Raw genomic sequence first — 21,242 nt, forward strand, 5'->3', positions numbered from 1 at the left:
AGCCTGGAGCCAAAGGCCGAGGTTCCCCTCATTCGGAAGACGTTTATTTATTTATTTATTGTTCCGTGGGACCACATTAAGGAGAAGTCTCCATGGTCATGGAACGAGTCAATACATGAAATTATAACACGATTGTAGAAACAGATAAAATGAAATATAAGAAACATATTCAGGCGACAAGTCGTAAGTTTAAATAAAGAAAATTAACGATGTAACACTGGAATTTGCTTAATTTTTTAGCTCTTCCAGTAGCTCCTCGACAGAATAGAAGGAGTGAGCCATGAGGAAACTCTTCAGTTTAGACTCAAAAGTGTTTGGGCTACTGCTAAGATTTTTGAGTTCTTGTGGTAGCTTATTGAAAATTGATGCAGCAGAATACTGCACTCCTTTCTGCACAAGAGTCAAGGAAGTGCATTCCACATGCAGATTTGGTTTCTGCCTAGTATTAACTGAGTGAAAGCTGCTAACTCTTGGGAATAAGCTAATATTGCTAACAACAAACGACATTAAAGAAAATATATACTGTGAGGGCAATGTCAAAATTCCCAGACTATTGAATAGGGGTCGACAAGAGGTTTTCGAACTTACACCACACATAGCTCGAACAGCCCGTTTTTGAGCCAAAAATACCCTATGACATAAGCGTATGAAAATGTGCGAAGTAGACCACTTTTCGTGTTGAAATGTCACTTATTTCAGATACTGTTCTAAGGTAAATAAAGCGTCATTTAGTTTCTGAACAAGATCCTGAACATGGGCTTTCCACAACAGCTCACTATCTATCCGAACGCCTAGGAACTTGAACTGTTCCGTCTCGCTTATAATATGCCCGTTCTGTCTGATCAAAATATCAGTTCGTGTTGAATTGAGAGTTAGAAACTGTAGAAACTGAGTCTTACTGTGATTTAGCATCAAATTATTTTCCACAAGCCACGAACTTATTTCATGAACTATATTATTTGATAATGTTTCAATATTACACACAAGATCCTTCACTACCAAGCTGGTGTCATCAGCAAACAGAAATATTTTTGAATCACCTGTAATACTAGAAGGCATATCATTTATATAAATAAGAAACAGCAGTGGCCCCAGCACCGACCTTTGGGGAATGCCCCATTTAACAGTGCCCCATTGGGACTGAACATCACTACCACTCTCAATATTGCGGAGAATTACCTTCTGCTTTCTGTACTTAAAGTAAGGGGCGAACCAATTGTAAGCTACTCCCCTTACTCCATAATGGTCCAACTTCTGCAGTAATATTTTGTGGTCAACACCGTCAAAAGCCTTCGTTAAATCAAAGAAAACACCTAACGTTCGCAACCTTTTATTTAATCCGTCCAAAACATCACAGAGAAAAGAGACTATAGCATTTTCAGTTGTTAAGCCATTTCTAAAACCAAACTGTACATTTGACAGCAAATTATGTGAATTTAAATGCTCCAGTAACCTTGTATATACAACCCTCTCGATAACTTTAGCAAACACCGATGGCATAGAAATAGATCTATAATTGTCAACATTATCCCTGTCTCCCTTTTTATAAAGTGGCTTCACTACCGAGTACTTTAATCGGTCAGGAAACCGACCACTCCTAAAGGAAAAGTTACAGATATGGCTAAGCACTGGGCTAACATACATGGAACAATACTTCAGTATTCTGCTAGATACCCCGTCATATCCATTAGAGTTCTTGGTCTTTAGTGATTTAATTATTAACTCAATCTCCATCTTGTCAGTATCATGGAGGAGCATTTCAGGTAACAGTCTCGGAACACTTTTTTCTACGAGCGCTATATGATTCGCTGTTGGGACTAGGTTTCTATTTAGTTCACCTGCTATATTCAGAAAGTGATTATTAAATACTGTACATATATGCGACTTATCAGTAACACGGACATTCCCACTACGCACTGATTCTATATCCTCGACCTGTCTCTGCAGACCAGCCACTTCCTTTACGACTGACCATATGGTTTTAATTTTATCCTGAGACTTAGCTATTCTATCTGCATACCACATACTTTTTGCCTTCCTAATAACTTTTTAAGCACCTTACAATACTGTTTGTAATGGGCTGCTGCATTTAGATTGCGACTGTTTCTAACGTTTTGATATAATTGCCACTTTGTTCTACAAGATATTCTTATCCCTTTAGTCAGCCACCCAGGCTGCCTGTTTGTGCTAGTACCCTGTTTTGAACGTTCTAACGGAAAGCAACTTTCAAAGAGCACGAGAAAAGTCTACTGTATCAGCACTATAAACATATTGCCACTCTTGTTCCTTGATAAGATTTACAAAAGTCTCTGCAGCAACTGGATCAGCTTTCCTAAAAAGTTGGTAACTATATTTAACATGTGTTGCAGCACAAAAATCTTTTAGACTTAAAATTTGTGCATCATGATCCGAAAGGCCATTCACCTTCTTGCTAACAGAATGCCCTTCTAGTAATGAGGAATGAACAAAAATATTGTCTATGGTTGTTCCCTTGCACTCTCGTTAGAAAGAATACGGTTTGCATAAGATTATATGAATTAAGGAGGTCTACCAGCATCCTTTTCCTTGCACAATCATTTATACAATTAATATTGAAGTCACCACATATAACTTTTTGTATTTCCTATAAAGTGAACCGAGAACCTCCTCTAGCTTTAGCAAAAATGTTGTGAATTAGGAGTGTGGGGATCTATAAATAACAACAGTAAGAAGTTTAGCTCCACTAAATTTAACTACACCTGCACAACATTCAAACACCTTTTCAGTGCAGTACTTTGAAACATCAATTGACTCAAACGGGTTACCGTTTTTCACATACATGGCTACTCCCCCACACCGCAAAGAGCACCTAGAAAAGTTGTCAGCCAACCTGTATCCTGGCAAAGGAAGCCTCTGAATTATTTCCTTATTTAAGAAGTGTTCAGATATACCAATAATTACAGAGTCAACTTCTATAAGCAGTTCACTAACTTTATCTCTAATACCTTGTATATTTTGATGAAATATACTAATTCCCTCATTAATCGGATACCTAAGCTTTGTCGAAAGTGGTTTCTTCGTTAGAGAGACTTCCCTTAAGCAGGAATACCTATCAGCTGACTTCAATCTAAAAAAGGTACAGCTACAGATCACGTGAGGTGATCTGTCTTGATCTGGCTGTTTTTTAAAGGCGAATGGTTTCCACCGGATGGCTGGAGTCTCTTAATACCCTTTGGTAACACACCATTTGTTTCGTGGGCTTTCCGAACGTAGGCTTTGCGACCCGTAACGTTAACGCGGTGTTTCCGCGTGGTCTTCCGAGCGTCAAAAGAAATCGCATCATGGGGGAGGCTTTATCGACCATTTTGTAATAACAACAATCCTTCACAGTTCATCCAGGCTTATGACTAGCTGTTTTATTTTTTTCTTTTACTTCTATAACATTAATGCACCAAATTATTGAACATCTTATTTGATGAATTTTTTTACTCAGCTTTTTGTAAGGAAGCGAGAGATTTTGAACATTATCTGAAATCTCTCGAGTTGTTATATGCTCTTCTTAGGTGTTTTAACAATTTGTCAAGATCTGTGTGCGCTTTTTTTTGATGAAGCATACCAATAGAATCTTTTTTAATCTCAAATGTAGCATTTACTGCTTCATTCGTTAGCGTATCAGAAAGTATTTTGTATGGATGTTTTTGATTTACTGAGTAGTTTCATATATACGTAGGCTTCCTCAGCCATTGTCACATTCAATAAAATTTTTCTGGGTTTGTGACCGCATTGTCAATATACAAAACTACCGACGTTTGGGTCCCTGTTTCAAGTGACCCACAGTAAACAAAAACACTCTGAAGAAGGTCACTTGCAACAGGGACAGAAACGTCGGTAATTTTATATATTGACAATGAGAACACAAATTCAGAAAATTTTTATTGAATAGCATAGTCTCCTTTGTCAACCTTCTACAGCATTGGTTAAAAACTTTCCACATTTCAATCGGTATACAAAGATTTTCCTTCCATTTCAGTCGGTACTAAGATATCCTCCGTTATCACCACCGACGCTTCATCATCACTGTAATTTAGGGTTTCTGTGATTTCCTTAAATCGCTTCAGGCAAATGTCGGGATGGTTCCTTTGAAAGAGAGCGATCGATTTCTTTCCTCACCCTTACCTAATCCGATGGGGCCGATGACCTCGCTGACTGGTCCCCTCCCCCGAATCAACCAACCAACCATCATCACTGTTTGGTGGACGATGTGTCTGTCACTGCAGCAGACAGGCGGTAGAACTATCTGACGTCTTCTCTATCCCTGTATTCCTACGTTAATTCCCGTTTTTGTATTTCCTTCCACAGATGTTTGCTGAAGCGAAAGTCCAACCGCAAAGAGATGTTTCGGTGAACACAGTTTTTATACTTTTAATTGTAGCCAGTTTTCGGTGACCACCCAGGCATCTCGATTTTCAGTTCAGAAAAAGTCCAGGATATCTTCTCTTTGTCTGTACTTCCGATGTCAACGTATGTGGTGTACGGTTGTTTGAGCCGTTTCGAACAACTGTCAAATGCTCTATCCATAAGAACAATTCCATATTCACACGAGATTTTCTCCGCTTCTTCACCAGGAGTATTTTGTCACGAACAGACCCAAAGTCAGTTTTGAAAAAACTGTTATCTTCAATCTATTTCAAAATGTCTGCGCTGTGTTAAATCTCAGAACTAGTACCAGAGATCTGGGTCGTTGTAGTAGCTTTCCTTCTTGCTTTACACAATTCAGTCTTTGAGTTCTCATGATTTCGCATATTTGCGAGGAAATCTAAACTTTTATCCGCTGCTGGTGAACGACTGGCGTAAACCAGCAGTGAGGGAGATTCTAATTGGAAAACGCACGATACAAAACTGGTTGCTCGGAAGTCCTACGGTAGCTGCGGCTCCTAAAAATAAAGGTCGGAAACACGACAGCCGGAAAGCCCACGTAGCCAGACTACTGAAAGTATCGGCAGGCAGCAGCACTTTGCAGAAGTACCCTGAGTCTCAACAGGGACTGGCCAGTAAAAGTGTCTATTTGCATACTTATCTGGTGGCTGATTCGCCCAAAGGCCTGGGTGTAAAAATAATTTCGTGTAACTGTTGGCATCTCAGGAAATGGAGGAGTCAGACGGTTGTCCTGGTAGGGCGTAGCAGACGAACTGTGCCCTTCGGGGAGGAGGTGGTCTGATGGTGCGTATTTCGGAAGTTTGTAGTCATAGATCAATAGTGGTTCTCTAATGGAAAGTTCGGGAGGTGTTCGTAAGTGTTTAGGCAGAGGCCGCCTAACAGAGTTGTCACAATCTACTACACTACTGGCCATTTAAATTGCTACACCACGAAGATGACGTGCTACAGACGCGAAATTTAACCGACACGAAGAAGATGCTGTGATATGTAAATGATTAGCTTTTCAGACACACAAGGTTGGCGCCGGTGGCGACTCCTACAACGTGCTGACGTGAGGAAAGTTTCCAACCGATTTCTCATACACAAACAGCAGTTGACCGGCGTTGCCTGGTGAAACGTTGTTGTGATGCCTCGTGTAAGGAGGAGAAATGCGTACCATCACGTTTCCGACTTTGATAAAGGTCGGATTGTAGCCTCTAGCGATTGCGGTTTATCGTATCGCGACATTGCTGCTCGCGTCGGTCGAGATCCAATGACTGTTAGCAGAATATGGAATCGGTGGGTTCAGGAGGGTAATACGGAACGCGGTGCTGGATCCCAACGGCCTCGTATCACTAGCAGTCGAGATGACAGGCATCTTATCAGCATGCTGTAACGGATCGTCCAGCCACGTCTCGATTCCTGAGTCAACAGATGGGGACGTTTGTAAGACAACAGCCATCTGCACGAATATTCGACGACGTTTGCAGCACCATGGACTATCAGCTCGGAGACCGTGGCTGTGGCTACCCTTGACGGTGCATCACAGACAGGAGCGCTTGCGATGGTGTACTCAACGACGAACCTGGGTGCACGAATGGCAAAACGTAACTTTTCGGATGAATCCAGGTTCTGTTTACAGCATCATGATGGTCGCATCCGTGTTTGGCGTCATCGCGGTGAACGCACTTTGGAAGCGTGTATTCGTCATCGCTATACTGGCGTATCACCCGTCGTGATGGTATGGGGTTCCAGGTCTCGGTTACCTCTTGTTCGCATTGACGGCACTTTAAACAGTGGACGTTGCATTTCAGATGTGTTGCGACCCGTGGCTCTACCCTCCATTCGATTCCTGCGAAAACATACATTTCAGCAGGATAATGCATGACTGCTTGTTGCAGGTCCTGTACGAGCCTTTCTGGATACAGCAAATGTTCGATTGCTGCCCTGGCCAGCACGTTCTCCAGATCTCTCACCAATTGAAAACGTCTAGTCAATTGTGGCCGAGCAACTGGCTCGTCACAATACGTCAGTCACTAGTCTTGATGACCTGTGGTATCGTGTTGAAGCTGCATGGGCACCTGTACCTGTACATGCTATCCAAGCTCTGTTTGACTTAATGCCCAGGCGTATCAAGGCCATTATTACGGTCAGAGGTGGTTGTTCTGGGTTCTGATTTCTCAGGATCTATACACCCAAATTGGGTGAAAATGTAATCACATGTCAGTTCCAGTATAATATATTTGTCCAATGAATACCAGTTTATCTTCTGCATTTCTTCTTGGTGTAACAATTTTAATGGCCAGTAGCGCAGTTAAAAGATATAATCTTATGTTAAAGATTTAACACAATCTGACAATTATAACAGTTACAAACTGTGTATACATTTGGGGCAGCGTAACTCATCACACGTAAATTACCCAGTTCACAATGTGCAGAAAAGGTATCACTTTTTTGAAAACACGTAATTTTCTCCCATTGCGACACATAAGGCCTACAGACTTTCTCTGTAATGGCGCACAATCGTGGCGCCCTGTGACGTCACCCTTGGCGACGCCTCAAACAGCAAGTTATGGATACAAGCGAAAAAAAAAAAAAGGCCACAGCTCAGAAGTTCATGTGACGTGTAAGGTGGGTTAATGATGTCACACTGGCATCAAATTTCATCATAATTCTGCCCAACGCTACAATGGACGTTTCACACGTTGGGAAAGTCGTCACATCACCTCTCACCCACCTTTCAACCTTTCTTTTGATGCCTTTGCGATGGAGGACATCTTTGAAATCGCGCGGGTTTCTTATGGGTGGCCTAGAAAAACATTTCAGACACACCGTTACTGATAATGGACACGAAAAGGCCTCAGGAGGTGGCATAAAGGCCGTCCATGGAGCGACCCATTCACTTGTCTCGTTGACTCCTACACGTTTCGCTGTCGAAAACGACATTTCACAGTGTAATGAAAAACAGGTAGACATTCCTGAGCACGTTCGACACTGCTGACATCCCACCTGCTCCAGACGATTAAATCACACTGACATTGTGGGGTTGCAACTCCATTGAACATATTCTGATCCCTTTGGAGTATAGTGATGTGCCGTCTTTGCTCTGATATACGGGGTTGATTCACTAGGGACCGTTGCAAACCATTCGACGAAACTTGAATGCGTTCCAAATCAGCAAAGGATGTTTTTGCTTTCTCAGTCCTGTTTCGCGCTGTTCTGTGGCTTGATCATGGACGGGTGCAACATTGACCTGTGCGAGAATAAAACGTTTCAGCGCCCCTGCAAAAGCCCCCAGTTCGACAACACCTTCGGTGACACCCACGCTACTTTGTTGTGCACTTTACAATGTACCTGTCATAGACTTCGACAGTCATTCAGCTGAGATGTGCCTTTCGGCTGCTCTAACGCCTGAGGGCAGGCAACCCCTTCAGCACCTCTTAGGTGACAGCCTCCTCACAAAATGAAAGAAAATCGGTTTATCTCTTACCAAATTTTCGCTGCTGCTTCAGTAAAACTACAGCATCCTGCATAACGTTTTTACTACTCTCTTTGCAACAGACGATGCACACGGTATCCACATACACCACGGAATGTACATGCAATATTATTGCATTTCTACAACACATGTTCAGGAGATACGCCACTGTAAACACTGAGATGATTGAAGATCAGCTTTTGCTTAAAATGGAGCACAAATTACCAAACTATATATATTTTTCCAGCGTTTGACAAGCTCCTAGCGACTTCCAAGATACTTATAATTTCAAACCTTTTCTTAACTTTTTTTCGTTCACATGCACGTTTGAAGACGTTTTATACACGAGAGTTAGATTCTACAGAGAATCAGGGGTTTAAAGTGGAAAGAAAATTACCCACACTATACACATTCAGTATTTCATAATGAGAACACTTTAGCGATTTTCCACAAAATTCAAACATAATTTCCAAACTTTTGTAAACTTTTCTTCGCTTACATTTTTAGCGTGAAATATTTAACAGATTAACTTATTTGTAAAGAAATCAGACGCTTGAAGCTACTTTATACGAGGGGATTCGTTTCTTTAAGGAATCAGGAGTTTAGTAGTGTAGAAGAAGTTACTGCATTATCAGTAGACTTACAAGACAACGTCATACGCGTTTGTTAATAGTAGATTGCCAGTCAGAAGTCCATCACAACGCAGCTATCTTGAATGTGCTACAAAAGCGTCAAAACACGACCACCTCATTACAACATTCTAAGTACTGGAAGCACTTATTTGGCCACAATGCTACAGATCGTGTGACGAAAATCTGCAGAGTAATATAGAAAATTTTAACATCGGCTTCGTATTAAATGGCACCAAATTAATAAACATTTTACACGTTTTATTTCAGTGTTATTACGCTGTTACAATGGGTTTCATTTCAAGAAAGGCAGAAACTCAGTATTTTCGTTATTTTGTATTTAGAACGTTCTCATTTGACTGCGTATGCCGCCTACCGAGAAATGTGTATGTAGTCGGAGAGACAGTGTATCACTAAGACGATTACCAGAACGGTGCCTAGACAGAGTGTATAGAATATGAACGGAAAAGTTGCTCTAGGTGCCAATTGTAGGGAGAGGATTTGTCGAAATATTGAGTGAGGTTTTCTAAAGGATCCCACAAAGAATTTCTTTGGCATGGATACTAACAGCTGCAATTACCAACATCAACAGTAAAGAAAAATGGACGGCAGCGAATCAACGGATAAATACCGGTCGATGAAGAGGCAGCAGTTTTATCGGAATTCTTCAGTAACCGAACAGGATGAGATGTTTCCGGAATTAATCATTTGACGAAGCGCCCTGGATCTCAGTAGATACAATAATTGCGACTTAGCATTCAGAAAAATTCTCTGCTGCCATTGAGATCAAGTATGATCCCACTTGTGAAAACATTTCAAAAGAGCATGAGTTCGATCGAGGCTTCTGTGATTATCCCGTAGCTTACGACATGATCTATTTTTGTACTCTGAAATAATTATCAGAATACACGGTGCCAGAATATGACCGAGCGACGTGGTTTGCACACTGGACTCGCATTCGGGAAGACGATGGTTCAATCCCGCCTCCCGCCATCCTGATTTAGGTTTTCCGTGGTTTCCCTAAATCGCTTCAGGCAAATGCCGTGATGGTTCCTTTGACATCCTTCCCTAATCCGATGAGACCGATGACCTCGTTGTTTGGTCTCTTTCCGCCAAATCAACCCAACACAGCCAGAATATGTCGAACAACTAGTGAACTGAACAAGTTACAGCAAGGAAGAGAAGACGCTCGATTGATTGATTTTTATATCAACCACATACACCGTCTTGTACACAAGGCCTCCCTATTCATAGCAGCAGTCTATGTATCCTCCAGTGGAGTGTCGACAAGGACAAAGTTAACGTCGTCCCACTCTCAGCATCGTTACACCTTGGTTCACCTCAACACTCTGCAGGCCTCCTTACGGCATGTTGCAGAGGGGCCCTTGGGTTCCTTTACCATTTACTCCGTATCCTCTCCCAAGCGCGATTAGAGAGCGGTTAGTGTGATTATCCTTAAAAATCTGTATGAGCTACATTTTCTCTGTTTTCACCATCAGTGCCATTTTTTAACATACATAATATGTGGTTCAAATGGCTCTGAGCACTATGGGACTTAACATCTATGGTCATCAGTCCCCTAGAACTTGGAACTACTTAAACCTAACTAACCTAAGGACATCACAGAACACCCAGTCATCACGAGGCAGAGAAAATCCCTGACCCCGCCGGAAATCGAACCGGGGAACCCGGGCGTGGGAAGCGAGAACGCTACCGCACGACCACGAGCTGCGGACGTAATATGTGGATCGACTAATCTTATGTTATGTATGCGTCCTTGGAAATTTCAACTGTAAACCTCTCCACATTGCACATTTCTCTTGCAGCATCCGCATTTGTATGTGTCGAAACGTGCTGCCGTTTATTTTTCCCTACTCTATTTCTCCTCCCTGGTAAGGATTTCACACTGACTACCAGTACTTTTGTATCAGCATCAACTTGATACTATTGGAACCCACAGCAGATCAGCCTGGTGTAGAGTGCGGCGTGAGATGGGACGGCCGATTTTAATGTAAGGAGACTTGTAATCCAATGTGTTTTTAGTCCAACGTGCTTTTATTTAATTTTATTTTATGTGCGCCGCTAATGCGCTCGTAGGCTTTTCAGCGTTTAACGTTACAAGTTTTACAATCTGATGAAGAGAGCACTGTCTCTCGAAACGTGTTGTTTAATTGAGTGTAAAACAAAAATACGGTTGAATGCTATCAATTATTACTGACAAGACATAACAACCGTTACCTCACATTCCTAATGGGTAATATTACTCGTACATAAATATTTCCAAATTTAAGTTGTCTGTGTAAGTTATTAAAATGCATGGAGCTTCCTTATTGACAACATTAAATTCATCTAGAGAAGGCTTGGCCATGGCCTGCGGGACTTCATGTGTGCAGGCAGCTGGCGGCCCAAAGTCCGGCCTGCCTCGGCTTTGCACGATCCTTCTCGGAAGTACTCGGAACGACGCGACATTTGACGGAGTATTGCTATGTGGCAGTTTTCGGTCGGCACAACTCTCTTCAGTTCGGCAGAGTCGTGGTGTCAGCGGTGTTTACCCTTTACTATTCGTTCACGGTATGAAGGACGTTCAAGGATCCAGTGACTGCTCAAAAGCAGGCAATCTAGTGATCTATCGTCATAAGCCTGGGAATGACAGAAGAGAGGGACGATAATGCTCAGTACTTACCATGTAGTCGCATAAGCGACGAATATTGCAAATTTGCTGTTGTTGTTGTTGTGGTCCTCAGTCCTGAGACTGGTATGATGCAGCTCCCCACGCTACTCTATCCTGTGCAAGCTGCTTCATCTCCCAGTACGTACTGCAACCTACATCCTTCTGAATCTGCTTAGTGTATTCATCTCTTGATGTCCTACCAAACGATCCCTTCTTCTAGTCAAGTTGTGCCACAAACTCCTCTTCTCCCCAATTCTATTCAATACCTCCTCATTAGTTAAGTGATCTACCCATCTAATCTTCAGCATTCTTCTGTAGCACCACATTTAGAAAGCTTCTATTCTCTTCTTGTCCAAACTATTTATCGTCCGTGTATCATTCCATACATGGCTACACTCCACACAAATACTTTCAGAAACGACTTCCTGACACTTAAATCTATACTCGGTGTTAACAAATTTCTCTTCTACAGAAACGCCATTGCTAGTCTACATTTTATATCCTTCGACCATCATCAGTTATTTTTCTCCCCAAATAGCAAAACTCCTTTACTACTTTAAGTGTCTCATTTCCTAATCTAATTCCCTCAGCATCACCCGAGTTAACTCGACTACATTCCATTATTCTCGTTTTGCTTTTGTTGATGTTCATCTTATATCCTCCTTTCAAGACACTGTCCATTCCGTTCAACTGCTCTTCCAAGTCCTTTGCTGTCTCTGACAGAATTACAATGTCATCGGCGAACCTTAAAGTTTTTATTTCTTCTCCATGGATTTTAATACCTACTCCGAATTTTTCTTTTGTTTCCTTTACTACTTGCTCAATATACAGATTGAATAACATCGGGGAGAGACTACAACCCTGTCTCACTCCCTTCCCAACCACTGCTTTCCTTTCATGCCCCTCGACTATTATAACTGCTATCTGGTTTCTGTACAAATTGTAAACAGCCTTTCGCTCCCTGTATTTTACCCCTGCCATCTTCCCCTGCCGCCTTCAAAATTTGAAAGAGAGTATTGCAGTCAACATTGTCAAAAGCTTTCTCTAAGTCTACAAATGCTAGAAACGTAGGTTTGCCTTTTCTTAATCTAACTTCTAAGAGAAGCCGTAGGGTCAGTATTGCCTCACGTGTTCCAACATTTCTACGGAATCCAAACTGATGTTCCCCGAGGTCGGCTCTACCAGCTTTTCCATTCGTCCGTAAAGAATTCGCGTTAGTATTTTGCAGCTATGAATCGATATTACAGTACCATGCAGAAAAAGTGTAAAGATTTTGTAGGCAATGAAAGAGCAAAAAATTACAACTATCCATAGATGGAAGTCATTGTTCTGTGCACCAGGAAACGCTCTGTACTAAATTTGCAGGCATGTAGCACGTGAAGAAATTGTTGAAATGAATAGTAAAATTTCTGATGTCACACGCATTATTCCACTGTAAGCTGCAACAGTCTTCGGTGGAACTGAACGAAGAGTATGGAGACTTTATATATTCCTGTGAAGCACGTTGGTCAAGTCAAGGGACATGTTTTCGACTTAATACTTGCTGTTGTTGAATTTATGAACGAAAAAGAGGTGCAGGTCTCGCATTTTAGGTGGACTTGACTACACATAGCGCACAGTGTGGCACTGCACTGTGAGAACCAACTTCTTTCTGATCTGATGGCGATACATTTAAAAAGAAAATTGCATTGTAGAAGGGGCACATTCTGACAACACAATCCATTTCTCTGAGCTCACTGATGTGTAAAGAACACGTGAGGTTTGAAGAATTTATTGTGCCCTTGGAAGATTTACAAGGATAGTTTCCTTAACGTTTTGAGAACACTGCCAATCAATCTTACATCTATTTTCGAGTCCGTGTGTAGTTTCAGTTGAAAGCGCCCCTGCGCATGTGCAGTTGTAAAAGATTGTCCTGCAGAGTACACTAATGGCCATTAAAATTGCTACACCAAGAAGAAATGCAGAAGATAAACTGGTATTCATTGGAGAAATATATTATACCAGAATTGACATGTGATTACATTTTCACGGAATTTGGGTGCATAGATCCTGAGAAATCAGTACCCAGAACAACACTTCTGGCCGTAATAACAGCCTTGATACGCCTGGGCATTAAGTCAAACAGAGCTTGGATGGCGTGTACACGTACAGCTGCCCATCTAGCTTCAACACGATACCACAGTTCATCAAGATTAGTGACTGGCGTATTGTGACGAGCCAGTTGCTCGGCCACCATTGACCAGACGTTTTCAATTGGTGAGAGATCTGGAGAATGTGCTGGCCACGGCAGCAGTCGAACATTTTCTGTATCCAGAAAGGGCCGTACAGGACTGCAACACGAGGTTGTGCATTATCCTGCTGAAATGTAGGGTTTCACAGGGAGCGAATGAAGGGTAGAGCCACGGGTCGTAACATATCTGAATTGTAACGTCCACCGTTCGAGGTTCCGTCAATGAGAACAAGAGGTGACCGAGACGTGTAACCAATGGCACCCCATACCATCACGCCGGGTGATATGCCAGGATGGCGATGACGAATACACGCTTCCAATGTGCGTTCACCACGATGTCGCTAAACACGGATGAGACCATCATGATGCTGTAATCAGAACCTGGATTCATCCGAAAAAATGACGTTTTGCCATTCGTGCACCCAGGTTCGTCGTTGAGAACACCATCGCAGGCGCTCCTGTCTGTGATGCAGGGTCAAGGGTAACCGCAGCCATGGTCTCCGAGCTGATAGTCCATCCTGCTGCAAACGTCGTCGAACTGATCGTGCAGATGGTTGTTGTCTTGCAAACGTCCCCATCTGTTGACTCAGGAATCGAGACGTGGCTGCACGATCCCTTACAGCCATGCGGATAAGATGCCTGTTATCTCGATTGGTAGTGATACGAGGCCGTTGGGATCCAACACGACGTTCCATATTACCCTCCTGAACCCACCGATTCCATATTCTGCTAACAGTCATTGGATCTCGACCAAGGCGAGCAGCAATGTCGCGATACGATAAACCGCAATCGCGAGAGGCTACAATCCGACGTTTATCAAAGTCGGAAACGTGATAATTACGCATTTCTCCTCCTTATCCGAGGCATCACAACAACGTTTCACCAGGCAACGCCGGTCAACTGCTGTTTGTGTATGAGAAATCGGTTGGAAGCTTTCCTCATGTCAGCACGTTGTAGGTGTCGCCACCGGCGCCAACGTTGTGTGAATGCTCTGAAAAGCTAATCATTTGCATATCACAGCATCGTCTTCCTGTCGGTTAAATTTCGCGTCTGTAGCACGTCATCTTCGTGGTAGCAATTTAAATGGCCAGTAGTGTACGTTGACCAAGTCGTATGCAGCTCAGACAGCTTGGTGTGCTGGTGGAGGGGGGGGGGGGGGGGAGAGGGATGTGCCAGCCAGGCTTAGAGCTATGGCACTTGTGCCAGGGCACGGTTCATGAACCGAATTCTTAGCTACCCCTGATTTTGAGCAGTACTGCAGATCTAATTCATGCCTAAAATACACTAAGAAGTTGCGAAGTAAACAACGTCAGTATCGCAAAAACCAGTTCACCACACGACTTAAGGCATAGCAATACAATCAGAATGCCCGCCACTAGCACAGTAGAAAATGTTCTGATGTTATGCAGTGCAAAACTGTATTCCATCTGTAATATATACTGTAATGTTGTTTCCTGTTTAAAGTGAGGATTACAGTGAGAGAAAATTTGCTGTGGGGAATAAATCACAGAGCTTATGATGATGAGGTATAAAAGGAAATATTGTATATGATGTCATGTGTAGGTATGTGTAATGAATATTAGTGATGAGGAAGTACAGTAGAAGAGGCGGATGCGGAAATATCTGACCATAATTACCGTCCATACCATTACGTGGAGAGTAAAAATAGGATTTTTTTTATTTAAGAAATACGTCCTCTTCCTTCCTTCCTAGAATGGGGTTTGTGTATATGTTGGTTCTGTGATATTTTTATTAGATGTTGGCATAGTTGATTAGTTTTAGACAGTTATGGTTCCGAATTCAGCTATTACTTGCAACTAGGTTCAATCATTTGTAATACTCTCCAATCAATATCATTAATTATATTTTTTAGTGACATATTTCCTTCGCCCGAAACTTTACTGGAAAAAAATGTTAGGTGATGACGGTACATAGTATCAGACTGAAGACCCTTTAAGTTATTAAAATATGGTTACGGCTCTTAAATATTTTATTTGTGAGTTTTACGCTATTTGTTTGTGTGCTTGCTTAGTATTTTATCCTGGTTAGGTCAGTTTCAATCTTTTAGACCTAACTTTGAATATCAAAGGCCTGTTTTCTTTTTTAATGTTTTGTATCTCAACAGGTAAAAACGGAACCCTTATAGGAGCACTTTGTTGTCCATCTGTCTGTCTGTCCACCAGTCAAGACCTCTTTCTCTCATGAACAGACAGAGGTATCAAATTGGAATTTTTTTAAGGTGTGCAATCTCTTGGAGGCGTAAAAGGTTAAAGCTACCAAGTTACTGCAATCAAAAGATAGGTCATTTATGTAGCATATTTTGATACAAATTCACTCCTGAAAACCTACGGATGAGCTATCTATATACATAATTCAGTTTATATGGAATCCTCACATTTCTCCGGTTTTTCTTAAACCACATGTGTTTAGGCATTGAAATAACATTGAGACAACTTCAGAGTCGACAGTGATGTTTTTGGTTTCTTGCTTAATATTTTACCCAACGTATTTTCAGGAGTTACAAGACTGGTTATGTTGGTTTCGATCTTCTACGTCTAATTTGGAATGTCAGTGACCTGTTGTTTTTAGGAGTGAAAACAGCACTGAGACACTTAATTTAGAATTATACAGTCATGTTTCAGCCACGAGCTTGACGAATGTGTGTGTAAAATATCATCATGGTACTTGATGTAAACACTGTGATATTCGATATAAAAATGGCAGTTTTTTTTTAATTGCCGATGCTTTTTTTTGCAGATATTTTAGAATATTGTGACATTTGACAAACAATATAGACGGTACCGAAACCTGACATTGTCAGGAAGGAGACAGCGGTCTTAACATACTTTACTGAATAAAAAAATAATATAAAAAGCTTTTACTGCGTAGACCGCAATTTACATTATACGATTAAAACGTGATGACTAGTTTCACCTGCGTTCAACAACCATCTTCAGTTCGTTCAAATAGTAAAAACGAGTTGAATATGCCCTGAAAAGCACCATCGTTTGCAACAGTCATGCAGTGACATGCATTCGTGTTACAGGTCAACAAGACTAGCACAATATGCTGTTAAAAGCATCATCGTGAGCAAGCCAAGTAGTCAACTATTATCTCGCAAGATGCAAGTAATAAAGAAGGAAAACAGCCAGTGTTTACTTATGCAACTTTCTTACCTGCAGTTTGCGAGGTTATGGTTTACAATCTGGCTCGCAGTGATTCTTTTAACAGCATATTGTCCCAGTTTTGTTGCCCTATAAGATAACAGCATGTCATCACATGACTGCTGTTAACGGTGAGATCTTCCAATGCATTTTCAACTCGTTTCTTTTACCATTTGAACCGGCTGAATATGGTCGGTGCATGCAAACGAAAGTAGTCATCAGGTTTTGATTGTACAGTGTAAACTGCGGTCTAGGTATTAAAAGTTTTATTCAGCAACATATACGTGTTAAAAATTAATTTGAGCCTGTGCTATGCCTCGCACTATGGTACAGCAATTGGACTGTGAATGTTTCACCAGTGTAGCGACCTGTTGGCCAAGACAGGCAGCAGGGGACATAAATCACCACTAATATTATTTCTCAGTTTTGATGCTTTTCAGAATATTATGTAAAGAAAAACTTATGTCGACAACTGTGTAATACTAATTCTTTAACTACGTTGCAAAAGCAAACGTTTCTTTTTAACTTTTTATGGAGAGTACGTTTTAAATACATTTTAATATTCCATAACGAATGATATGTAGCTTCCAATGAAATTCACAGATTCGATCGTTCCTTCTCTGCTCGTTATCAACTCCTGAACCTCACCCATCTCCTATTCCAACATCTCAACAACTGCAAATTCGTCCTCTTTGTTTGTCATGACCTAGAGAAAGCATATGACCGTATATGACATTACTGTCTCCTTTTCAAATTCCAGATTAATGCACTTCCAGTCAACTATGTCTGTCTTATTGCAGCCTTCCTCTCCAATCACCCATCCTATGTCATTGTTAACAACACCAATTCCTGTATCTTCCACCCCACTGCAGGAGTCCCCAAGGTTTCATTCTCTCCCCTCTTCTTTACGTCTTACACACTGTTGATATGGCCAATCCACCTCCCCCCCCCCATCCAACTCCTTCAGTATCTTAATGACACTGCTTTCTTCGCTCTCTGTGCTATGCTTCAGAAATCCCAACAATCCCTCCTAATTCTCATCCATCAGAGGACACGTCATCCACACCTTTTTTTCTCCACGACTTCTACTTCACTGTTTATGACTATCCCATCCAGCAAACAAACACACTAAAATACCTTGGACTAACCTTCGACTAACCACTAACTCGGAAATCTCACCTACTAACCTTCCAATGGAAAGCCCACAATGTACTAAATGGCAGAACATGGGACTTCACCCCTCCACTGTTCTTTACACATACATATCCCTGATCTCCCCCATTCTTTCCTTTGCAAATTTTGCGTAGATATTGACCCAACCCAAGTTCTATAAGTCCCTCCATATCCTTGAACGCCATGCTTTCTACCTTGCTTTCCACATCTGCTTACCCTTCCCCACAAGGATCCTTTAGCAATTCTACAACTTTCCCCCCACCCCCCCACCCCCACACCACCACCCAAATCACTCATTTTGAGTACCTCCAAATAACCTACACCACCTGTAAATTTGACTCCCACAATTATATTGTGCCCTACTCCTTTTCAATCCTAGTGTACTGCCGCACCTCTGTCTACACATCCTACCTACCCTTCACCTGCACACCCTTCATGTCCTCTCCGAAAGAAATTTGAATCCTCTCCCTCTCCCAGACCACAAACTCTGCGCTAACATATAGACATATAGCCACCTGCCAGCTCTGTGTCCACCCCACTCTATCCACCGTCACCCAAAGTGCTTCCTCCTCATCCTCTCTCCATACCACATCACCTCCTTTTGCCCTTCCCTGCCGCCCCCACCCCGTTTTCTTCTTAAATGGATAAATCCTAATTCCAGCTACTCCTCTGTCCTTGTCCCCCACTGACAACCCTGACTCGTCACCATCTCTCATCATCCTTAGTCTTCACCCCCACCACTCCCCTACCTCTCTTTTTAAAATTCCGACCGCTGCCATCCTCGATTTTTTTTTCTTTCTGGCATTTTTTTTAAATTTAGCAATTCCTACCACCTTGATTTTTAAATTTCACGCCAACTTTTAAACTTCTTGCCACTTTAAACATAGGAAATTAGCCTATTTTTATTTCCCGCCAACTTTTGAATTTCCTGCCATTTTATACGTAAGACAATTGGCCCATTATGAATTTCCGACCAGCCTCCATCTCGTATTTTTTGATTTCCCCCTACAACCAATCTATGGCGCCAACTAGCGGCAGAAACTTGATCTATGTACTGGAAATTTAATAGATATACAACTCTGCTCTATCCGGTAATTAACTGTGAATCGTGAAATCGAATAATAATGGGTCTTTTTGCTTATTTATGTGAAACTCGTTACATTGATTACGCTACTCCTTGCGATAGCTAAAAATAACAGATAAACTCAGACACTTCGCTAGCGTTCTGCTGAGTCTAGTCAATGATTCTGTGCTGTGTTTTCGCAGGGAGATTCCCCAGTTACGAACACACCATAAAAGGCCCCAGTGCACCAGCACATCCTAAGCAGTCACCTGAAGATGATAGAAAGCTTAATTGCCGAATATCCAATGAACAATGAACGATTCTGGCAGACAGAACTGTTTGCCAGAAAAGTTTCCCATTCCATATTTGGAGGCATTACAACAGCTATGGAGAATATCATACATGATGTACTTGACAATATTTTGGCAAGAATAGTGGTCAGTTTATGCTGCAGCTTCGCTGATGGCACCTCACTGCTCACTGGTCACACAGGCATCTTGTTCTTCAGCTGTTCACATTTCTATCTGGATGGATTACTTGCAGTGTGTGGAGCTAGAACAGTGTTCTACATAACGACTGACACCAGTAATAGTAGTTCATTCACAAAAAAAAAAATGTCGTTGTTGCCAATGAGAAAGAAGAAGAGAAATGGATGCACCCTTTGAATGTAGACCGCCCACAGTGCAGGTACTTTCACCTGGTCTAACAGCAGCTCAAAAGTTATACAGAGTACTTTTACAAACCATTAAGGATGTCGTAACAAGTTGTCCAGTTTAGTTTAACTCACATCAAACCAGAATAGTTTAAGATAATTTAATAGCTAATGGATTTGGGGTGCAGGGGGGGGGGGGGCACTGTACAGCGTGAACCTAACAGCTTCAGATTCGAAATCGATTTATTATGGCTCCCTGACAAGGCACAATACGGCGGAGGCTTATAGCACCCCTGCAATGCTGACAGAGCACAACACTGTCTTGGCACTGACTCGTGACGTAACTGCCTCTGCCAGTAGTAACTTCGGGTCAGGGCCGTCTCGGCTGTTTGTGTTGTGATGCAGCTCACTTACCCTCCACTGTCAAGCAGGCAGCAGGCAGGTGACGTAATGGCCCCCACTGACGGCTGGCTAGCTGCTTCCCAGGCCAGTGCTGGCCGGTGGCCTGATGTGATGATGGCTTCTGGTCTGTGGTTTCAGCATAGACTGCCCTGATGCAGAGTCGAACTGCATTTCACATACAGCATTTCATATAGCGCCAAAGTGTCATGGCCATATGGCAACAGAGCTGCAGTATTAATAGAAGGGGCTGTAGTGTATAATAGCTAGGTATTTACACTCCTGGAAATGGAAAAAAGGAACACATTGACACCGGTGTGTCAGACCCTCCATACTTGCTCCGGACACTGCGAGAGGCCTGTACAAGCAATGAACACACGCACGGCACAGCGGACACACCAGGAACCGCGGTGTTGGCCGTCGAATGGCGCTAGCTGCGCAGCATTTGTGCACCGCCGCCGTCAGTGTCAGCCAGTTTGCCGTGGCATACGGAGCTCCATCGCAGTCTTTAACACTGGTAGCATGCCGCGACAGCGTGGACGTGAACCGTATGTGCAGTTGACGGACTTTGAGCGAGGGCGTATAGTGGGCATGCGGGAGGCCGAGTGGACGTACCGCCGAATTGCTCAACACGTGGGGCGTGAGGTCTCCACAGTACATCGATGTTGTCGCCAGTGGTCGGCGGAAGGTGCACGTGCCCGTCGACCTGGGACCGGACCGCAGCGACGCACGGATGCACGCCAAGACCGTAGGATCCTACGCAGTGCCGTAGGGGACCGCACCGCCACTTCCCAGCAAATTAGGGACACTGTTGCTCCTGGGGTATCGGCGAGGACCATTCGCAACCGTCTCCATAAAGCTGGGCTACGGTCCCGCACACCGTTAGGCCGTCTTCCGCTCACGCCCCAACATCGTGCAGCCCGCCTCCAGTGGTGTCGCGACAGGCGTGAATGGAGGGACGAATGGAGACGTGTCGTCTTCAGCGATGAGAGTCGCTTCTGCCTTGGTGTCAATGATGGTCGTATGCGTGTTTGGCGCCGTGCAGGTGAGCGCCACAATCAGGACTGCATACGACCGAGGCACACAGGGCCAACACCCGGCATCATGGTGTGGGGAGCGATCTCCTACACTGGCCGTACACCACTGGTGATCGTCGAGGGGACACTGAATAGTGCACGATACATCCAAACCGTCATCGAACCCATCGTTCTACCATTCCTAGAACGGCAAGGGAACTTGCTGTTCCAACAGGACAATGCACGTCCGCATGTATCCCGTCCACCCAACGTGCTCTAGAAGGTGTAAGTCAACTACCCTGGCCAGCAAGATCTCCGGATCTGTCCCCCATTGAGCATGTTTGGGACTGGATGAAGCGTCGTCTCACGCGG

The 21,242-nt window shown here is 42.9% G+C and overlaps 1 protein-coding gene across 2 annotated transcripts in view; it reads left to right on the forward strand.

Moving 5' to 3' along the window:
• LOC126174957 (UDP-glycosyltransferase UGT5-like) overlaps positions 1-21,242 on the forward strand; it is an 82,730-nt gene that overhangs the window by 52,293 nt on the left and 9,195 nt on the right. The window lies entirely within an intron of this gene.

The sequence above is a fragment of the Schistocerca cancellata genome, chromosome 3, assembly GCF_023864275.1.
Source record: "Schistocerca cancellata isolate TAMUIC-IGC-003103 chromosome 3, iqSchCanc2.1, whole genome shotgun sequence".
NCBI classification, from domain to species: Eukaryota; Metazoa; Arthropoda; class Insecta; order Orthoptera; family Acrididae; genus Schistocerca; species Schistocerca cancellata.